The 20318-nt window shown below is 41.1% G+C and overlaps 1 long non-coding RNA gene across 1 annotated transcript in view; it reads left to right on the plus strand.

The window, feature by feature from the left end:
• Nucleotides 1–303: 303 nt before the first annotated feature.
• Nucleotides 304–20318, plus strand: part of LOC140712479 (uncharacterized) — a 60059-nt gene continuing 40044 nt past the window's right edge. The window contains exons 1-2 of the long non-coding RNA XR_012094084.1: nucleotides 304–738; nucleotides 6805–6987. This is a non-coding gene — a long non-coding RNA (uncharacterized lncRNA). The remainder of the gene's footprint in view (nucleotides 739–6804; nucleotides 6988–20318) is intronic.

Below are 20318 nucleotides of genomic sequence, written 5' to 3' on the forward strand. Positions count from 1 at the left end.
CTGTAGACTATCCACATGCACCTGTGGATTGGCCTGTGCAGAAAGAACACCAGCGATTTTCTGTTTTTCTGGCATGCTCCCATCATGCTCTGTCTGGTCCCTCAAATTGCTATTTATGCACTTATTTCTATTTTAATCCTGCCCACCTCCATTGCAGGGTAGGCTCAGCGAACAGCTGTGCCTCTATTGCATGGTTTATTCTCGGAGTCTCTGTGCAGTGCCTCAACCCTGATGGAAACTTAGGAATCCTGCATTCACTGAATAGTGAACTCTGTGATTGTGACATCAGCTCCGGGTCCGAGTCTACATTCCGGGGCAGCCTGGCTCTGATAGCTCAGGGAATTGTGACACTCCCATTGGGCAGTTGTGGTGGTCTCTCCCACATGGCCCAGGTCCACTACTCTGTCAAAGGTTGCACCGCCCAGACAAAAACAGGACACAGCAGTGTGTCCATGAGCCGTGCTTTCTCCTGCCTTCCACGTCATAAAAGGTGCCTGAGGTTGTTGACACACAGTCCATGTCTCCTGGGAATGACAGGAATTTGAGGGATGTTGACTTTCAAGGAATACTGCATGACAGGCATCAAGATAAATCTGATGAAGAAAACACAGGCCAGAATCTGGGAATCAGGAGCAAAGTGACTTGGCTTTGGGGACAGGCACGTAATGAGGTCATGAGGTAGGAGACTCCCTGCAGGACCGGCGGCCCTTGATCCCTGGGCTGTTCTGGTTCTTTCAGGTGAGAGAAAAGGATATAGGCAGGAAATGGCCCTTCCTAGAAGGACCACACTCTATTCCTGGGGTGCGTGACATCATCCAGCGTTGGGTCTGAGATTCTAGTTAAGGCTTTACCTCAAAGACAGCCACATATTGCTTTCTCAGTTGGGGCCTCCCACGAGGCTGAGAACTACAATAATTTTTGCAAATATGTCAGTCACTTGGATGGTATTTTAACAGGCTGTTAGTGGAGGATAGGTAAACCAATGTCTAAATGAAAAGGGAAACTCTTGCTGCTATTTTTAAAGAGATGTTTCCTGAACAGACTGCCTGGCTTGCCCAAGAGGGCTAGCCTGGATCCACGCTCCTCAACCTGCTCCTCCTCAGTGAAAGTGTTGAGAGAGACGTATTTTTTTTATGATTGGCCATATGGCTCTAATAAGTTCAGAATCAAGGATATATTTTTTGACTCATCTATAAGAAACATAAGAAATTTAAATAATACTTAGGTGTTTTAGGTTAAGACTCTCTGTCCATTTTGCATAAAAAAGGTTCACCTGAATATTTTATTGTAGGTAAAATCTTTTTTTTCAGTAGCAAAATATTTAAGGGGGTGGGATCATATTATCACGGATTTCTTTTTTTTAATCTGAAAATCTAGTTTCACCCTTGCTACCGTGATACTTCAGTCCCTGCTGGATAGTTAGAAATGGCCAGCGCAGGAACATCTCGGGAGGTTTTTGGCTTGAGATCTCTCCAGTGAGTCAGTTTTCATGCTGATCATTTTCAACTTTCTCTTTTTCATCTAATTAGTTTTACTCAAACATTAGTATCAATCCTAGCCACTAGACAAACACAGTTTGGTACAGCGTAGACCTTGATGATTGAAAATATATTAATTTTTCAAATGTTGAACTCTCCTTGGTCGCTAGGGTTCAATTCATTAAGCTGGCAGCCACCTCCATAGGCTTTCTGAATGGACCAGCCCCAAGATACATGTGCGTCCTGAGGTAGGAGATAGGGAGACACTGGGGTAGTTACAGAAAAGAGGTCAGCTACCTTCAACAGATGCATCCAGACTTTAACTTTCTTTTGTTTTTTTTTTTTTTGAGACCGAGTCTGGCTCTGTTGCCCAGGCTGGAGTGCGGTGGTGGGATCTCAGCTCACTGCAAGCTCTGCCTCCCGGGTCCATGCCATTCTCCTGCCTCAGCCTCCCGAGGAGCTGGGACCACAGGCGCCGCCACCTCGCCCGGCTAATTTTTTGTATTTTTAGTAGAGACGGGGTTTCACCGTGTTAGCCAGGATGGGCTCGATCTCCTGACCTTGTGATCCATCCGCCTCGGCCTCCCAAATTGCTGGGATTACAGGCTTGAGCCACCGCGCCTGGCCCAGATGTATCCAGACTTTCAACAGCAAGTTAACTCGCTCTGGGACACACCAAGAGCCTTTGAGGGGCTGCAAAAATAAAATCAGATACAGGAATGCCGAGTGGGACTGGTGGCAATGGCTATGGCAGTCCCTTTACGGCTAGAGTGCAGGGACGCAAACGCAGGAAGAGCCCCTGTGGCCCTCACTGGAAAGGACAGGCTCACTCACTACACCTGAGCACTGCAGACCAACAGCATCACAGAAAGGAGGCTCTGCTGCCCTACTTGTGATACACGTCTTAAAGACACCCCAAGAGAAGTGAATAAAGCTGTTATCACGAGACACATCTGAGGAGAGAATAAAAAGGGAATATGTATTTTCCTTTTGTACACGGAATTTCCTTTTAATTAAAATCCTTGGTGATTTTAAAATATCAGATTCCCAGGAGGGCCGCCATGCATGACTTGGCTCACGCTGCTGCCGTGGGCTCCTGGACACTGGAAGAACACCTTCAGGTGAAACATCTGAGAGCACCAAAGGTTCCAATCCCAATAGTTTTTGTTTTGTGCAGTGCACGGCTCTGCCTTTAGTCCCTGTTCACGTCTTAAAATGGATAATGACTGGCTTTCCCCTTCATTCATTTTATAGCAAAGATGTAATAAATTATTGAAATCGGGGGAACTGTGCCACTTAATTTGCACTCCCCAGGGGCAGATGCCAGGTGCTGTAAGTACGCAAGCATTTTCTTACTGTGTTCACATAAAGCTTTTGTCATTCTCTGTAAGTACACATTGGAGTAGACATTGCTGCTAATTCCATATTGAAGTGGATAACACCACCAATGACCAAGTAACCTCGGCAAAGCAGAGACAGCTGGCGTGGGAAGAGTCTTCCCTTCTTGGAAGGAATTTGCAAGGAAGACAGGTCCAAAAGGAAGATGAGGAAACAGCCTGCATTCCTGAGGGGTTTGTTTGCTTTTTTTGTTTGTTTTAAATCATTGCTGGTTCTGCAGGTTTCCCTGTTGGAATTGCCCTTTGGGTCTCTCAGGTCTGGATGGTTCTCTGAGGCTGATGAGCGGGCTGGCTGGTGGCAGCCTCACGCCCCTGGTGCAGGCAGCCGAGGAGCTGGAATCTGACTCTGGGGGGCAGGGAGATGGGTTAGTGGGTGAACCTTACATCTCTGCTCTCTGTTGGCCCTTGAAGCTTTTCTTCATCTCCTCATGGAGACCTCAATGAGGAAGGTGCCCAAGGCAAGGATGGTCATGGGGGACCCAAGTGTCATCCCCACTTCTGGATCCAGTGTTCAAACACCCACTTTGGTGACATCCCTGCATCTGTACAGTGCACGGTTGTGTGGTTAGAGCAGGAGCTGGAAGGAGAGGGGAGGGAACAGTTGTAGCTTCCAGTCCCATCTGCTTCTTGTCTCAGTGCCCAGAACCTGACCCTGGAACAGGACTGAGCAGGTGCCGGTGTGCGCAGAAGCCCTTGTGTGAGAGTCCTGCGGTGCCACGTTTGCCGCACGAATGTCTGAGACGCCGCACAGTGGCTTGGTTCAGCCTCTCCCTCCTCTTTCTGCTGGGGCGCATCATCTCTCCTCACTGGAAGAAATTACGAGGATTGTGTAAACTATTACAAGTAATCTACAAACAATGAACATGCTGGTTTGGCCCATTTATTTGTAAGAAAAAAATGTGAGGTTTTATGGCAATGAGTTACAGCTCTGAACTCCTGGCACAATCACAAATACCCTCAGTGCAAAACACCAAGCGTATGCCTCCCTTCTGTCCTAAAAAGGTAGTGTGTGCGGCTCACTGATGGGGCTCCCATTTCATTTTTGAAAGATCTACTCACTGATAATACCAGTGAGATTTTTTTCACCAAGATATATGACGTACAAATAAACTATTGTCTCAAAAGCATCTAGCAGCTAATCGCTGATCATCCAAGTGTCAAAAAGCTAACTACTTCATTCCTGATTATTACCGTACACTGCACACAAACATCTCTCTATCCACTATCAATTTTATCCTCGACTCCTAATGAAAAACAAATCTCTTTGATCAGCTTATCATATTGCGTAGGTACGATGGTGGTTGCTTCAGGGGAAATAATTTAATTCAAGTGCTTTGCTGTTTGCTGGGTGCCCTGGGGCATGGTGTTCTTTGGGCCTCCTAAGGTTCTGATGCTGATGAAGTGATATAACGTATAGAATAGTTTTTAAACGTGAATTGCTACAGGGACCACTATGCAGGGAGCTGAAGGGCTATTGAACTGGACACTTGAGCATTGGCTGCATTGAATGACAAATATTGCACAGTATTTCTCTTCATCAAAATAGAAAATTGCAATGGAAAACCTTTAATGATGTCAACACTGGGGACCAGAAATACATATATGCCTCCCTATGAAAGCAGGGGTGGCGACTGAATAGAATTGTTTTGTTTTTAGAGAACTGTGGTTTTCTTTTTGTTTTTTCTTCTTTTTTAGTATTTTACTTAAACATCCAAGTAATAGTATTCTCCTGTATTGCCTTGAAGAAGCAAATTGAGAAAAGTCAGAACATTTACATATTTTTATTTAAAAATGAACGTTTTAGTCAGCATCCAATGCAAAAAAAACATATTAAAACTTGCATGTCAGCAATAAAATATCTGGTTCCTAGGAGAGGGCGGCCTATGTCGGCTCCACAGATTCTCACCTTTGCTGATTAGCTGCATGGAACCTCATTAATGGGTAGATTATGCATTTGCTCAACAAGTATTAATGGAGGTACTTGAATGAACCGACAGGGCCCGGTCTTATGCACTGGTCCTCAAAGGCTTGTTCATGTCTTGTTTTGGACATCAAAAGAGAAGGCCGTCCCAGGAAATCGGAGATGCCGAGCCTTTACATGTCCACCTCAGAGACTAGACGTCAACTGCCTGCTAGAAATAGCGGAGTGAGGAATGTGAAGGGGAGAAGTTGTTTGAAGGAGCTCAGACTCCACTTTCAAGATGAGCTTTAGAAATTGCACATCAATAGTTACCGCAGAAGGAGAGGTAGGAACTGAGAACATCTCACACGGCTTAGTGCGACTGATAAACAGCGGTTGAAGCTTGTGTCCTGCACAGCAAACCTTATTTGCTGATCTCTGATGGTCCAAAGCAGAGCACCACTGCTCAGCAGCCTCTGATGACAGTGAGGAAGGCAGAATGACACTGTGACATCTGCGTCCAGCAGGCCAGGCTCCAGAGATTCATGACCCCAAGTGCAGATCCAAGTCCAGATGCTTGTAGGAAGCCTGCTCCCTGCTTCTGGGAAATCCCAAACTTAATTTTGCAGGCCTCCGAGATTTAGATAAGCGTTTGTTTATTTCAAGTAGTATCCTCAAATCTGTACTCTGATCAGCACTACAAATATTTGACCAGACGATGATATGCCGTGTTTAAGTTGTATGTAAACACTGTGGAACCCATATTTATTTTACTTTATTTCTTCCATTTGTTAATATAGTGATGCAATAGGAAGATTCCTTCTTAAAAGGAAAAAAAAATCTTTGAATTAATTTTTATAACTTTAAATTAAGTCCACTTTAATAGAAATAATACCCTATTTAAAACCGCAAGTTATTCTTTATAAAAATATTCTTCTCTTCATTTTCAAGCAATTGATATTACGCACAAGGAGATCTCATGTTAAACTTTTATTCCAAGAAATGAGCCGAAGGGTTATTTAATTTATTTTAGTTATTGGCTGTTGCATACTGTGTGCCTCTGCTTCTAAATCATGATTGCTGCCTACAGATAGAAATATTTATTATAAACTCAGCAATACGCTGCACAATTTGACCCATTCTGATTTTATGTATCTATTGGAAATGAATGGGATATACTGCCTAATTTGGAGGACAGCTTGCTGATTAAATGCTAGTAAAAGGGCTAGGCAGGCACCAGGAATAATAATCTATGACAAATATAGAAGAAACAAGAATTTTAAAATCACTGAAGTAAGTTAGTCTTAGTCATTTTAAAAAGGATACCACTGACATCAATTTCTAGTTTGTTGGTCACGTCAAAGCAGTTTCGTCTGTCATTGTTGATCCTTTTAGAAAAATAAAGGGAAAAACTGATGTCAGGATATATTTTCAAGGGTAAATTATTTCCTTAATATTTTTGTCTCTTGGCCAGGCACAGTGGCTCACACGTATAATCTCAGCATTTTGGGAGGCAGAGGCAGGCAGATCACTTGAGGTCAGGAGTTCAAGGGCAGCCTGGTCAACATGGTGAAACCCTGTCTCTACTAAAAATATAAAAATTAGCTGGGCGTGGTGGCAGGTGCCTGTAATCCCAGCTACTCGGGAGGCTGAGGCAGGAGAATAGCATGAAGCTGGGAGGTAGAGGTTGCAGTGAGTGGAGACAATGCCATCGCACTGCAGCCTGGGCAACAAGAGCGAAACTCTGTCTCAAAAAATATATGTGTGTGTGTATGTTTGTGTATATTATATATATATATGTATGTGTATATGTGTGTGTATATATATACACACACACCTATATGTCTTTCACTTTTTAACCCACATTAATTTAAGCGTCCACATTTTAATGTCAGACTGAAAATTGAATGCTTTTAGTTTTTTTCACTTCCTCTAACCCCTACATAAAGAAAAATATCTGCTTTTTGTAATACCTTTATATGTTCATGGTAAAATAATTACTTAGTTCCAATAATCTTTGTACACAAAGATATACACAATATGTTGACAAGGTAAATTCCTTTTTCATCTAGAGGACTGCACAGTGTATCTGAGAGAGGATTTTCAGGAGGCCAGAAAATTAAGCTGGAGGGATTATTAGTGTGTTGAGAGATTGTTACCTGTTTCGAGTCAGAACATTGCCACTTCTTTTTCCCCACCTTGGAGACTTCAGGTAAGTTGCTAAATTTCAGGTAAATTGCTAAAATTGTGCTCCATAAGACTTTTCCTACCAGGAAACTCGTAGATTTAATTAAACAGGGATCCATAGGGAGATTCTATTCTCGCTGGTTTGTGTTTTGAATCTGATGTCCAGTATTAGAAAACATATTTCTACACTTTTAGGAAGCTGAGCTAAACATGTTTGGGGAATCGTATTTATCCATTGTTTAAAAGGGTTTCCAGTCAGCTAAGTGTTAAAATCAGGACAGTGAGAAGAGACAGTGCTGAGGAGTACCCCAGGGGTTGAATTTTGGATCCTGGCTGGCACTGTGTGTTGGAAATCAGGAATGAAATGTCACTTGGACATTTTATATACTTCATCATATAGAGTTTCATATTATACAACCTAGTGCATAGAGATGGAGGTAGTCAAAGCAACATATTTTTGTAAGTATTTCCATTTCTGTGTTGAAACAGAGCGTTATGAGTTTTGGTAGTGGTGGTATTAGGCTGAGAGTGTGCCAGCAGAAGGTATGCTAGTCAAGTCTCTTTGGTTGCATATAACTCAAACCAGATCACGTCAGGGTTAGGAGAGGCGTGGGTTAAGAGAGGCACTGACTATGGGTACAATCGGATGCCAACAGGAATGATGGGCTGACGACTCAGATTTTGACTTCTGGGTTGGACTTTCTGTAAAACTACATTGGTTCATAGCTACCAACATCTCTGGGCTCCTAAAAGGACTTTTTTTTTTTTTTGACGGAATCTCACTCTGTCACCCAGGCTGGATCTCTGTTCACTACAGCCTCCACATCCTGGGTTCAAGCAGTTCTCCTGCCTCTCAGACTCCTGAGTAGCTGGGACTACAAGCATGCACCATGACGCCTGGCTAATTAAAAAAAAATTTTTTTTTAATTTTTAGTAAAGAAGGGGTTTGCCATGTTGGCCATGCTGGCCTCGAACTCCTGACCTCAAGTGATCCACTCGCCTTGGCCTCCCAAAGTGCTGGGATTATAGGCGTGAGCTACCACGCCTGGCCAGGACTTCTGAGTTTAAATTTGGAAATTTCAGAAAATCACAGGGCAACTTCTCATTGGGACATGGCACTGTGGCCCCTGCAGTGGACAGCTACCTTGGGGAGAGGGGTTGTTACTGCTCTGTTGTGTGAAGTGCTTACCTTTCCTCCAATTACTATAGCCAGACAGGGGGATGGCAGAGGGTGAGGTGGAGGGTTGACTAGTCCAGTCCAGAGTGCCAGGACACCCTTGTGAGAAGGGGAGCCGCTCCCTCTATTTCTCTCTGCAGCATATCAGAATGTCACTCATCTCCCACCACCCTTGCCCAGGATTCACCATGCTGCTTTCTTGCTCCTGGCCTTGCTTGAGTGTTCTCTGGCCTCAATATGCTCAGTGCGCAGGGTTAACCCCCATCTTCCAGGTCTTGGCCATGCAGTCACAAGAGGCATGGAGAACCTACCGTGAGCAAGACACTTTTTCTACCCGTTTCTGTGCAATACCTCATTTTGGTTTTACAACATTCCTTCTGGGTAGGATGCACAGTTTATTTACATTTTACAGATAAAATTACTGAGGTGCCAAAAGGTTGAGGGGTTTTCCCAAAGCTACCACCTCGTGCATTTTGGAGACAGGCCTGAAACATCGTTGGGGGGGGGGGTTCAGAGCCCCCCTCCTTCTCTTCAGCATCACTATGCACCATGGTTGGGCCAGCCCTGGTCTTCAGTCTCACAGAAGGTCTCTATTTGCATTAAATGCTAAAAGCAGTCATAGAAGATCCTCCTTCTGCTGGTTTCTTTTCTGCTTGGACTCTGGCATAGTAAAAAATTCACACACAACTCATTTTGAAAAACCAAATGAAACAAAACAAAAGTCCTCTTAGTCATAGCATCAAAACTTAAAGTTAGAGAAGCTAGAAATTCACCCTGACTTTACACAGGAGGTAATAGCCACTGGGAAAACTGGGTAACTCCCCCTCCACCCACACAGATGGTTTCTGGTGGAGCCGGGACAGCGCTCCTGCCTCAGGACCTCAGGACGAGGACGAAGTCCTGGGCTCTGTTGGAACACAGCATTGGATAATGCCCACAGCTGGGTGCGCTTGGGGGGCGGGAGGGAGATGTGTGCTGAGGGCCACCTGCCAGATTTAGAGACGGAGCCCGGATGGATTGAGAAGTGTTGTTCTAAGGATCCGGCGTAGACAAATGGACCCTCCTAGGAAAGATGAGTGGCCCCGGGGTTGTCCCCAAATCTCAGGACCAGCCCAAGCCTGTGACTCCTTGCACAAGCGCACCTGCTGTCACTGCCCGAGGAGCTCAGGACTTTCTCCTCCAAACACCTGCTCCTGGAACACAGGGCCCTTCTTCTTCTTCGTATTGGGACCCGCCTGGCTGTACACTAGGAATGTCCCCTAGACAGCAATTTGAAGGCCCTATGCTCGCTCACTGCACTAAGGATTCTTGAGGGATGGGCGACGTGATCAACACACAGCCCCGGCCCGCTGTGCGGAACTGCATTGAGTAAGCTTCTCCCCAGGCAGAGCCCCTGCCTGTCCTTTCTGCCCCCGTTCTGTTCTCGTCCCTCTATCCTCCAACCCTCCCCAAGGCCCTTTCTCCCCCTACTTTAAGGCTGGGGCCCTTTTCTGAGCACTTTGCTCGTTGCAAAACAAAACAAAGTAAAACAAAACAAAGCCCATCTTGGTTTGGGCCTCAAATGTTCTCCTAATTGCTCTCTGATTTTCCATTTGAACTCAGCCTATTTTCATTTTACTCAGGCTATTTCTGCAATAAATTGTCACTGTGTTTTTGGAAAGTGATAGATTTTGAACCCTTTGGCCTGTATTCTTTAATGCATCCTGTTTTAGATTGTAGAGTTTCATCTGAGCTTCCCAACCTTAACTCCTCACTCCCTGCCTCTTCCGTAGGGAAGTTAGAAGGATTCGGAGAAGTGGGTTCCTATCAGAGAGTCTGGCGTCTCCACTGAGGACACGCCACTTAACATCACCTGACCTCTGGATGGATCAAGTCAGTCAACCTCGCCGGCTCTAAAACCCCTTTAATTCAAAAACTTGGAGCCTGTATTTTCTTTTCCTTAGATGCCCATGATTTATTTTTAAAATAAGGATTCTAATTTTCCATCCAAGACCCTTGCACCCTTCAGCACACTCAGTCTGGGGTTCGCTTTCCAGACCCGGTCTCCAGGTGATGTCTGCTTCTCCAGTCATGTTAGTCTGAAACGGCGACTGATTCCTGTGCACACTTCAGCTCCCCAGGCCAGAATGCTGTCACTCTGGGGAGGAATTATGCTTTCACTTTTTGCTTCATTCCTGCTGTAGAGAACAGGCACCCAGCAAAGCCCAGAGTAAACAGACACTGTTTCACGCACAGAATATGGAAGTCGTTATTCATGATTACTTTTGACCTGTGTTTTTCATGTCCCCCTGTTTTATTAATGCCTCCCAGTTTTCCCTTTTAAATACTCTGGGTAATGGTTCAAGGCAAGATGACTGCTGGGTTATTCGTCACACCTGAAGCAAGAAAAAGTTAAATGCAGGCAAAGAGCTGGATGCAGGATCTCATCTAAAGGACGGTAACACTTAGCTATGCATGGGCAGGAAAGAACGGAATGTTTCTGAATAAAGGAAACATTAGTCCTAGATTTCAACCAAGAGAAGGAATGCTGAGAGCTCTTGACAGCGAGAGCTTCGTCGGGGGTGACATGCCTTTGATTTAGAATGGCTAGCACACACCCACATGCACACATGACCTTCTGCCTTAGTGTCAGGATGTGGAAACTTCTTAACAGGAATTGTGGCTACAGCTGCATTTATACATATTTACGGGGCACTTGCCACATATAGCAAAATATCCTGAAGAGTAAATTACAATCCTCTCCCAGTTTGAAGGCATTTATGAAATTCTGTCTGTATTTACACTTTCATTAGGGTTAGTGAACAGCAATATGTTGCTGATAATTCTAATGTTGCTCCTGGAAATGTTGTGTTATTTTAAGAGATTCGTATCCTCCATGTGGGGTTGGAAACATCTGTTCAGAGAAGAACATATCAGTTAAGATTATTTTGCTCCTCCCAGTTTGAGTCCAGATGGTTACATCTATGCAGTGTGTACTACAAGTTTCAATTATCTACTGTAATTTAATTTATTTTCTTTTGTATGGCTAATGAAACTAATATTGAAAATAACTCCTAATATATTTCTAACGTGCTAAAAGCGAAAATTCCTTAAGTGTGTGTTTATGTGTGTGTGTGTGTCTGTTATAAGATTACCGGATGCTAAGAATGCCGTTTTCAGGCCAAGCGTGGTGGCTCACTCCTGTAATCCCAGCACTTTGGGAGGCCTAGGCAAGCGGATCACTTCAGGTCAGGAGTTCAACACCAGCCCACCCAACATGGTGACACCTCATCTCTACTAAAAATACAAAAATTAGTGGGGTGTGGTGGTGCCCTCCTGTGATCCCAGGTACTCAGGAGGCTGAGGTCGGAGAATCGCTTGAACCTGGGAGGAGGAAGTCACCAGCCTGGATGATAGAGACACTGTCTCTAAAATAAATAAATAAAAAGTTTTAATTTATTTAAATTAAAATCTAATGCTATAAGATTACTGTCAAAACATGTGTATAAAGCATACTATTAAATAAAAGATTAGACATGCCCTCCGAGTGGACTTTTGAAATCAAAACAAACTGAACTTCATCAGAAATAATAGCTTCAAGAAAGAAAATCATTTAAAATAGTGATGAATTGTTATTTAATTCAACAAAATAATACGTAGTCCATCATAGAAACATATAATAAAGATAATTTTCTCATTGATCACTATTTTGAGAGAAGTGACAAAGCTCTTCAAATGAATAAAAAGTGTGTGGATTTTCAGGTAATTCTGCTGGAGAAAGGATGTTTCAGGATGCTTTAGAACACTGATCTCCAAATGTTTGTCACTGTTCTATCCTGTTGTTTTGCAAAATGCAAACTCTCAGTCGTTTTTAACGGACATACAAAATTTTTCTTCATATGCTGAAATAGTTGCAAATGATGCAAATTTCAGGATACTATGGACAGATAATAATGAAACTATAAACTTGTTCTACGAAATGTAGTCAGTGGAATGTCAATAACGAAGTGATTTGATACTGACCACCACCTATTAAAAGAAATATACAAACAAACTCTTCAATTACAGGAAGTTGGACATTATTCCCTTTTCTCTTTGAACTTGCATTCCGATTTTATTTCTGCATAGGTTTTATCTTAAAGTAATCTTTACTCAAAACATTCTTATTGATTGTTTCATAATTCCTTCTGTGAAGGAAATACAAAAATTGAAAATAAAATATTTTAATTTTGCCCATGCAGCTCTAAGTGTCACATTTTTCTATATTGAATTATCATTATAATTACTATTTGTACAAGGCTGATCCCAATAACACACATATACAATTTTATATTTAGCAAATAAAAATATGCAATTCCTATCCTAAGATAGATGAAATTTTTTTACTAGTTTATGTAATTATTACTTAATTAACAGAATGCAGTAAGTGTATTATCAAACCTATTATTGGTAACTTTTCAAAATTTACGCTTTGATAAAGTTTGAAGTTTTATAGAATATTGCTGACATATTAGAAACTTTTTCTGAATTACATAAAAATATCAATTAATTGCTATTTTAAAAAATGTAGTCTACCAGTTGACAAGTTGATTAGGTTCTCTTTGAAACCAAATAATCAAAATTACAGAGAGGCTGTGTTATCCACATCAGAGTCTCGAGAATGTCTGTATTATGGCTTGATCACATATGGTTTGCTCATTTGACTTCATGGAGCTTTATCTTGAGTTCCTCTGTGATATTATAAAGCTTGCAGAGACGGCCACATCTTCCTTCTTTTTCCAACCTCTATCTTTCTCCTCATCAGCCTCTTCTTTTTCTTCTTATGTTTTAGTTCCACTTGATATTTTTCTAAAATGCTTCCGCTATTGAGCATTTAATAAAGTGTCACGTGTTTCAAGCATATGGTAGGTTAAGCAGCTCATAAAAGAGAATTACACTTGGAAAAAAATCTTTATAGAAAAACACGCATTAGTGTTCTTGTTGATAAGTTCCAGCAGTGATGCTGCAATATATCATAAACACTTTTAAAATATTATATTCAGTTTATTATTTAATGTGAAAATCAATTTGTTGACTTAGACCAAAGCAGAGATTCTTGTTATATTCACAGCATGGAACTATTTTAACGACTGTTAGAAGCCCTCCCGTGGGAAGCAACCATTTAGCTAAATTCTATGGCATCATCCACAAAAACCATTCTCTCTAGATACAATTTTTCTATCAACCAGAGACTTCAATCAGACTTCACAACAAAGTGACCCAGCTAGTCTTCAAACGCCTCGTGTTAGTATCATGGTGTGTTCCCACATCTGCACTACTGTAGGTCTGGCCAGGGGCGGCAAGCCCATCCTCCCAAAGTGAAGATGATTTGAAAGATTCGGTTTGGCTGTGAGGGGATTGAAAAAGGCTTTTCATCTCTCCTTTTTTTTTTTTTTTTCATGGAGTCTACCATCCATATCCCTCCAGCCATAACCACTTGGGAAGTATGTTTTTCTCTTATTTTGCCAGATCTTTATTCTTGAATTGCATATTAACTGAAATAAATATGTCTTAGGTCCTCATTTTTGTTGCTTTTCTTATTTAAAGAGATCTGTACTTTAATAATTTTGCCTTTACTTTAAAAAGTAGAGTTTAACACAATATAATCTATTGGGGGGAACTGTAATGCATTTTTAAATAGCCATAAAACAGTAAAGTAAAACGATAGAGTGAAGTAATTCCATTTTCTCCATGTATTTTTTGAAAGTGAACTAGTACATAGTCATAAATGTTACTTTGCACTGTGAATTGATTACATTTTGTAGGGCCAGAAACACACATTTTTTCGAAGGCCCTTTAAGATGACAAAATAATAAAAGCATAGGCCAGGCACATGGCTCATGCCTGTAATCCCAGCACTTTGGGAGCCCAAGGCAGGCAGATCCCCTGAGGTCAGGAGTTTGAGTCCAGCCTGGCCAACATGATGAAATCTGATCTCTACTGAAAATATAAAAAATTGGCCAGGCATTGTGATGCATGCCTTTAGTTCAAGCTACTTGGGAGGGTGAGGCAAGAGAATCTTTTGAACCTGGGAGGCAGAGGTTGCAGTGAGCCGAGATCACGCCATTGTACTCCAGCCTGGGCTACAAAGCAAGACTTCAGCATAATAAAAAAAAAAAGCATAAAATAAATTATAAAGTGAAATTTTATTTAGAAAGAAAAAAATAAATCAGACATTGCAATCTTTATAAAAGTATACAGATATGACAATATTATACATTTCAGCAAATTAACATAATTTTGTTAAAATTAGCTGCCTTACCTAACTGAAGTATTTAAAAAAATTGTTAGAATTCTAATTGAGCAGCTTTTCAGGGGCAAAAGTTTATTGTATCTTTATTTAATAAAATGAATAGTAAAATTTAATTTTTCTGAAGAATATTTGATGGAATATTTTAAAATTAATAGTTTCAAAAAAGTCTTTTAGTTTTACAAGTTGTCATTGGTAATGGCATATAAACTTAAGGCTGTTGTTCAGTTTGTGAAACCTTCTGGCAAAACACTTATACTATAAGAAAAACAAAAGTTATCTGTTATAAAATACATAATTTATAAGATTACAAGGACTTTCAAGATTTTAAAAAAGTTTTCGTTTACTTATGATTAATTGAATTGATTGATAAGACTCATTAACCCATTTATCAAAAACATCCCATTTCTGGTGGCCTCATATGTTTCATGTTAACTTAGTGCCAGTAATTTATACAAATTCAGCAAGATTTTGAATCTTTTCACAATGTGTGTCTATGATCCCCTCCTCTTTCTTCTTCTTATTATCAAATAATTCTACAGCCTTTTCATGGCTTCTGCTTGAAATTTGTTTCTCAGCTGCAATAAATGACTGCCTTTGGTTTGATCTGAAAAAATGGGTTTTACATTTTAGTTTCATTGTCAAAGTATTTTATTCTCAACACATACCTTTTTATTTTGTTTTATATTCCATTAATATTGTGCCTGTATTTCTCTCATGTTCTATTTAATAAATGCACTTAAAATAGTTGAAACATGACCATCCTATGTGTGTAAATAAGGAGCTCATAATTTCCCATTTCATTGAAACTTTCCAAAACATCTTTCCAATTAGATTAAATGGTACATTCAGGCTTTATGTATCTTTCAAATAAATGTATTCCATCTTATTTGTGTTTGTCTTTCTCTTTTAAGTCTTCAAATGTATATTGCATATCTGGGAGTCCTTACAACACTGCGAAACCCAATTTCTAAGGCTTGAATACTGTAGTGAGCAGGCCATTTCGTGATACTTAGTCTGAAGAAAAATTCAACTGTTCACGGGTGTTTTTAAATCTAGGAGACAATCCCAAAATGAAAACACAAACTTGCAAAATGCTGAAGAGTTGGACACCTTCAGATGCTATGAAAGGAGTTACTTTCTAAACAAGATTGAGAAGCCAAGCTAGGCATACCGTAGCCTGCTACACCTGGCATCCTGATGTCAGGCATTGGACATGGGTGTGGAGGGGCATACTTCCGAAGCATTCCTCTGTTATTGCTTGGGTGAGCAATTGCTTATTAGATTTGACAAAGAGCCATGCAGTTATATCCTAGTAAAACTCAAACTGAAAGCACCTCTAATTCATTCTTCCTCGAGCTGGATCCAAAATTGCCAAAACTTTATAGCTTCACAGTAAAAGTGCCTTTGTTACATCGTGTCCCCAGTTAAAACCTGGAGACCGACAAAGTCATACGGTTTAGGAACTATGGCCTCAAAACTCATAAACAAGCTGTGACGAGGCCCAAATCATCACTTCTTTTATTCTCAAGGATCTTAGGGTTTCAGATTAATGATATCACTGCCAGAACAAAATGCCAGACTAGGGGGATGCTTAAACAATAGAAATTTACTTTTTTATAGCTCTATAGCCTGGGAAATCCAAAGTCAAGGTGCCTGATAATTAGGGTTCTGGCGAGGGCTCTCTTCCTAGCTTGGAAATGGCTGCTTTCTCGCTGTGTTCTAATGTGGTGGAGAAAGAGAGAGTGAGCTCTCTGGGGTCTCACAGGGACACTAATTCTGCTGGATCAGGGCTCCACCTTATGCTTTAATTTAACCTTAGTTACTTCCTTATTCCAAGTAGTTACATAGAGGATTAGGGCTTTGATATATGAATTTTTGTGGGGGCAGGGAATGCTGTTTAATCCATACCCCCATGTATATCATAAATGTCGGTAATAGAATACTCTAAAAGCCAAATCAGAGATATTCCAGTTTATAAAAATTTGATTAAAATTTCTTTCCTTGGCTGGGCACAGTGGCTCGTGACTGTAATCCTAGTGTTTTGCAAAGGTGAGGTGGAAGAATTGCTAGAGCCTAGGAGTTTGAGGCCTACGTGGACAACATAGCAGGATCCTGTCTGTACAAAAAGTTTTTAAAAAAATTAGCTGAGTATGGTGGCACACATGTGTAGTTCTAGCCACCTGGGAAGATTACTTGAACCTAGGAGTTTGAGGCTGCAGTAAACTGTAATCCTGCCACTGTATTCCAGCCTGGGCAACAGAACAAAATCCTGTCTCTAAAAAAAAATAAAAAATAAAAAATAGAATTCTTACCTTGGTTAGAAGAAAAAAAGGACCCCCTTACATACAAAACACACTCAATTCACTCTCTTTCCAAATCTCATTGGTGATGTTACTGAAGTTCAACTGCTTAGGTTCAGTCTCTCTTGATCTGAAGAACTATGAGCTAAAAGAACAACACAACACTAGCATATAATGAATGGTGTGAGGGGCACAAAATAACCACCATGGCACATTTCCATTTACAACACAGGCATATGGCAGCTACTGCTCCACAGCAATTCTGAAATTTCCCAGGACACATACTGGTGCTTCCTTAAGCAGTTCTCAAGCTGTGTGAGTAAACCCACATGTCTTCTGACTCTGCCTTCTTGGATCTTCTGAGTCATCTTTTTTTTTTTTTTTTTCCTCCGTGAAATGTGGCCAGTGCTTCAAGCTAAGTAGTTTCCTCAGCTACTTCTTACTTATAGAAATTTATGGGTCTTAAGAAGCCATTTCTTTCTGAACTGACTCTTTCCTTTTCAGTCTAAGCTAGTGGTTCATCTGCTGCTACAGTTGTCTTGAAAAATTGTGTGGGTCTCCCATGAATCTTATTGTAGTGTATTCCAACGTACCAAAGCCATACCCAGAAATGTCTTTAAGATAACCCATTTTGACCTTGGGATCCTCTCTAAACAACTGAGGAACCATAGTCTTATGCTTCTTAAAAGTTTTATTGTTTGAATGGGTGATTTTCTGAGACTTCAACTTAGATTTTTCTGAGGCTTTAAAAAGAATTTGAAAACCATACCTGGCTTCAACTTTTTGCCATGTGTTTCTGATAGAACTCTGGGTTTTCTCTTTGTCTGGGGGTCATTTCTTAATTTTAGTATTATTTATCATCAGAGGAGGCTGATAATTTTCAAAATTAAGGAGTCCTTGTTTCTTTCTTTGGTATCTGTTCTTCCTTTAGTTGATCTCTGTCTTCTCCCAAGAAGCAGCCCAGTAGCATTTTGGAAACTCTACCTGGAAATTTTAGCCAATCACCAGGTGTATCAGGTGTATTTTCTATTTTTCACATTACTGCAAGTGCAACTATTGGTAAACTTTCCGCCACTATGTAACAAGGATCCAGTTTTCTTCCATTTTCAACAACATTTTCTTCACTTTACATTAATCCTTCCCCTGCAGTCTTCTCATAGCAACCAGCAGATATTTATTTTCAGTGTTTTCAAGTCTCCCCTGGTTGTCACTTACACCTTCCTCAATATTTTTCCAACTCCTCACTGCTTATGCATCTACTTGTGCTACCAAAATCTGCAATAGTTATCTCTTGCTGCATTAAAAAAAATCACCTCAAGATGGAGAGGTTTAAAGTTTTAATGCATTTATTATCCTCTCAGTTTCTGAGAATCAGGAGTTTCAGATCAAGGTAATTGGAGTCTCTCAAGACACTGCAGTTCAGGAGGCCACTGGGGGCTTCAGGACCTGAAGACTCCTCCCATGGTGGCCAATGTGTGGTGGTTGTTGGCAAGAGGCCCAGTTTCTTCCCACATTGGATTGCCCTTATGGCTTAGCCATGGTCTTCCCCAGACTGTGTTATCCAAGAGAGAACAACGTGGAAGTAACAGCATTGCTGTGCCCTCACTTCAAAAGCCACTTTCACCTCTGTCAGACTCTATTCACTGGAAGCAGGTCACTCAGTCTGGCCCACTTTCAGAGGAAAGGAAAATTTGACTTGGAAAGGACAAGTGTCAAATAATTTGTATGTGTATTTCCAAACCACCGCACTGTAGCTACACGATTTGTGGAACTGGCAAGTCTCTAGGGAGGATGAGATTCAAAAAATGATTTGAGCAGGCACCTGCCACCAGTGCTCTGTGATTCTCATGGATTTGCCAAACCCCACGGAACATCTTTATCCTCATGATCATTTCCCTCCTGATGATGAAATGGCTGCAAAATTCCCAGGAATTGCATGTGTATCTTGTGCTATCCAGAGGAAGAGAAAGAACTTTTCTCCTAGAAGTCCCAATGACACTGGAGAAATAGAATCTGGGAAGGAGACAGAATGATGCCTAGTCATTTCTGGTCAGGGAACATATACCATGCCTTGAGTAACAAATACATGAACTGTTTACTGTCATCTTTAGGGGTTCTTACAAGGTGAAAACATATTTCATCTTAATGTAAAAATGCAGACAACCTGACTCTAATGTCCTATTTCATAAGGCTGCACTGTGTCCATGTGCTAATAGTTGATTGTAAGGATGAAGATTTTTGTCTGTTTGGCCCACTGTGCAGCAGCAGAGCCAAGAACAAAACCTGACACAGAAGAAAAAGAGGTGTTGAAATATTCAATAAAGGAAAAGGTAACCATAGGATAATAACCTTTGCATGAACACAGAAGCAGAGTCTCTGGTACAAATAAGTTTTTGATTATTGGCGACGATCAGCCTGTCGATCACTATGAGTCAGGGCACATTCAGCATTGGTCCCTCTGGTCCTGCTGCTCTCGTGGACACTATTTACAGTTCTTCCAGCTCCAGGCTTCCTCCCTCCCTCCCCTGCAAAGCCCTCTGCAAAGTCCTCTGTGCACCTTATCTTTCTGGAGCAACTAATACAGACACTTTCTTCTCTGCAATAGGAGGAGGAAGTGACTGCATGTGTTAGGATCCTTTGCCAATTGCCAGGAATTTCTAATTCTGCCCGCTTCATTCATTAGTAAGAAATATGAAAAGTAGCAGCACCTTCTTAGCGTTTTCTGAACATCGATAACAAATTAGCCTGTTGATGAGGTCACGTTGGTCCACTTCTATTTGGTAAATGAGTATTTTTTAAGAAAAATAAATAAGTAACAGAAATATATTGCCTGAGAGTACCTCTGTGATTCAGAAATATCTGGCATTTCTGGAGGAAACATGAAATCATGTTTCTTTCCCATTTGTTGAGCTTTCTAAGGAGGAAGGAAATGAGAAAATTTGGAAAGTTCAGAAAATATTAAAATAAAAATCATCCAATTGTTCCAATGCGTGAAGGAAACGGAACTAAACTAAAATTTTCACCTTTTGATTGTCACTCTGAAACACTAATCAGGAGGGAAGTGAAACCAATCCTAGTGTTGGGAGATGACAGGTCAAATTCCACTTATAAAGGAAAAAAAACTTAGCATATCAATCCCTGAGCGTCTCCTTCAAAAAAGACAGAAGTTTCTATACTAGTCTATGGATCAAGTTCAAGTCATTTCTTTTCAGTGTCGGAATTCTGATCAACCAATCTGTTCCCAGTTTCTCTGAGGTCTCTCTCCTTGGTTCGTGAACAGTGTCCCTTCCTCATGCCTCTTCCCATCATCTTTCCTCCACGAGTGTCTGTGTCTTAAGCTGTTCTTACAAGGACACCAGTCATACTGGATTGGGGCCTATCCTAATGACCTTATCTTACCTTAATTACCTGTAAAGACCCTACCTCCAAATATAGTCACACACTGAGGCATTAAGGATGAGGACCTTTAACACACGGATTTGGGGGAACGTGGTTAATTCAGTCCATAACCCCAAAAATTCTTTAAAATCAGAGTTCTCTAAGCAGGTATGGAGTTTTATAAGCCTGTCCTCGTGCATCCCACATGGACCAGAGGGGACTGGGCACAC

Source organism: Chlorocebus sabaeus, chromosome 9 (assembly GCF_047675955.1).
Source record: "Chlorocebus sabaeus isolate Y175 chromosome 9, mChlSab1.0.hap1, whole genome shotgun sequence".
In the NCBI taxonomy this organism is placed as follows: Eukaryota; Metazoa; Chordata; class Mammalia; order Primates; family Cercopithecidae; genus Chlorocebus; species Chlorocebus sabaeus.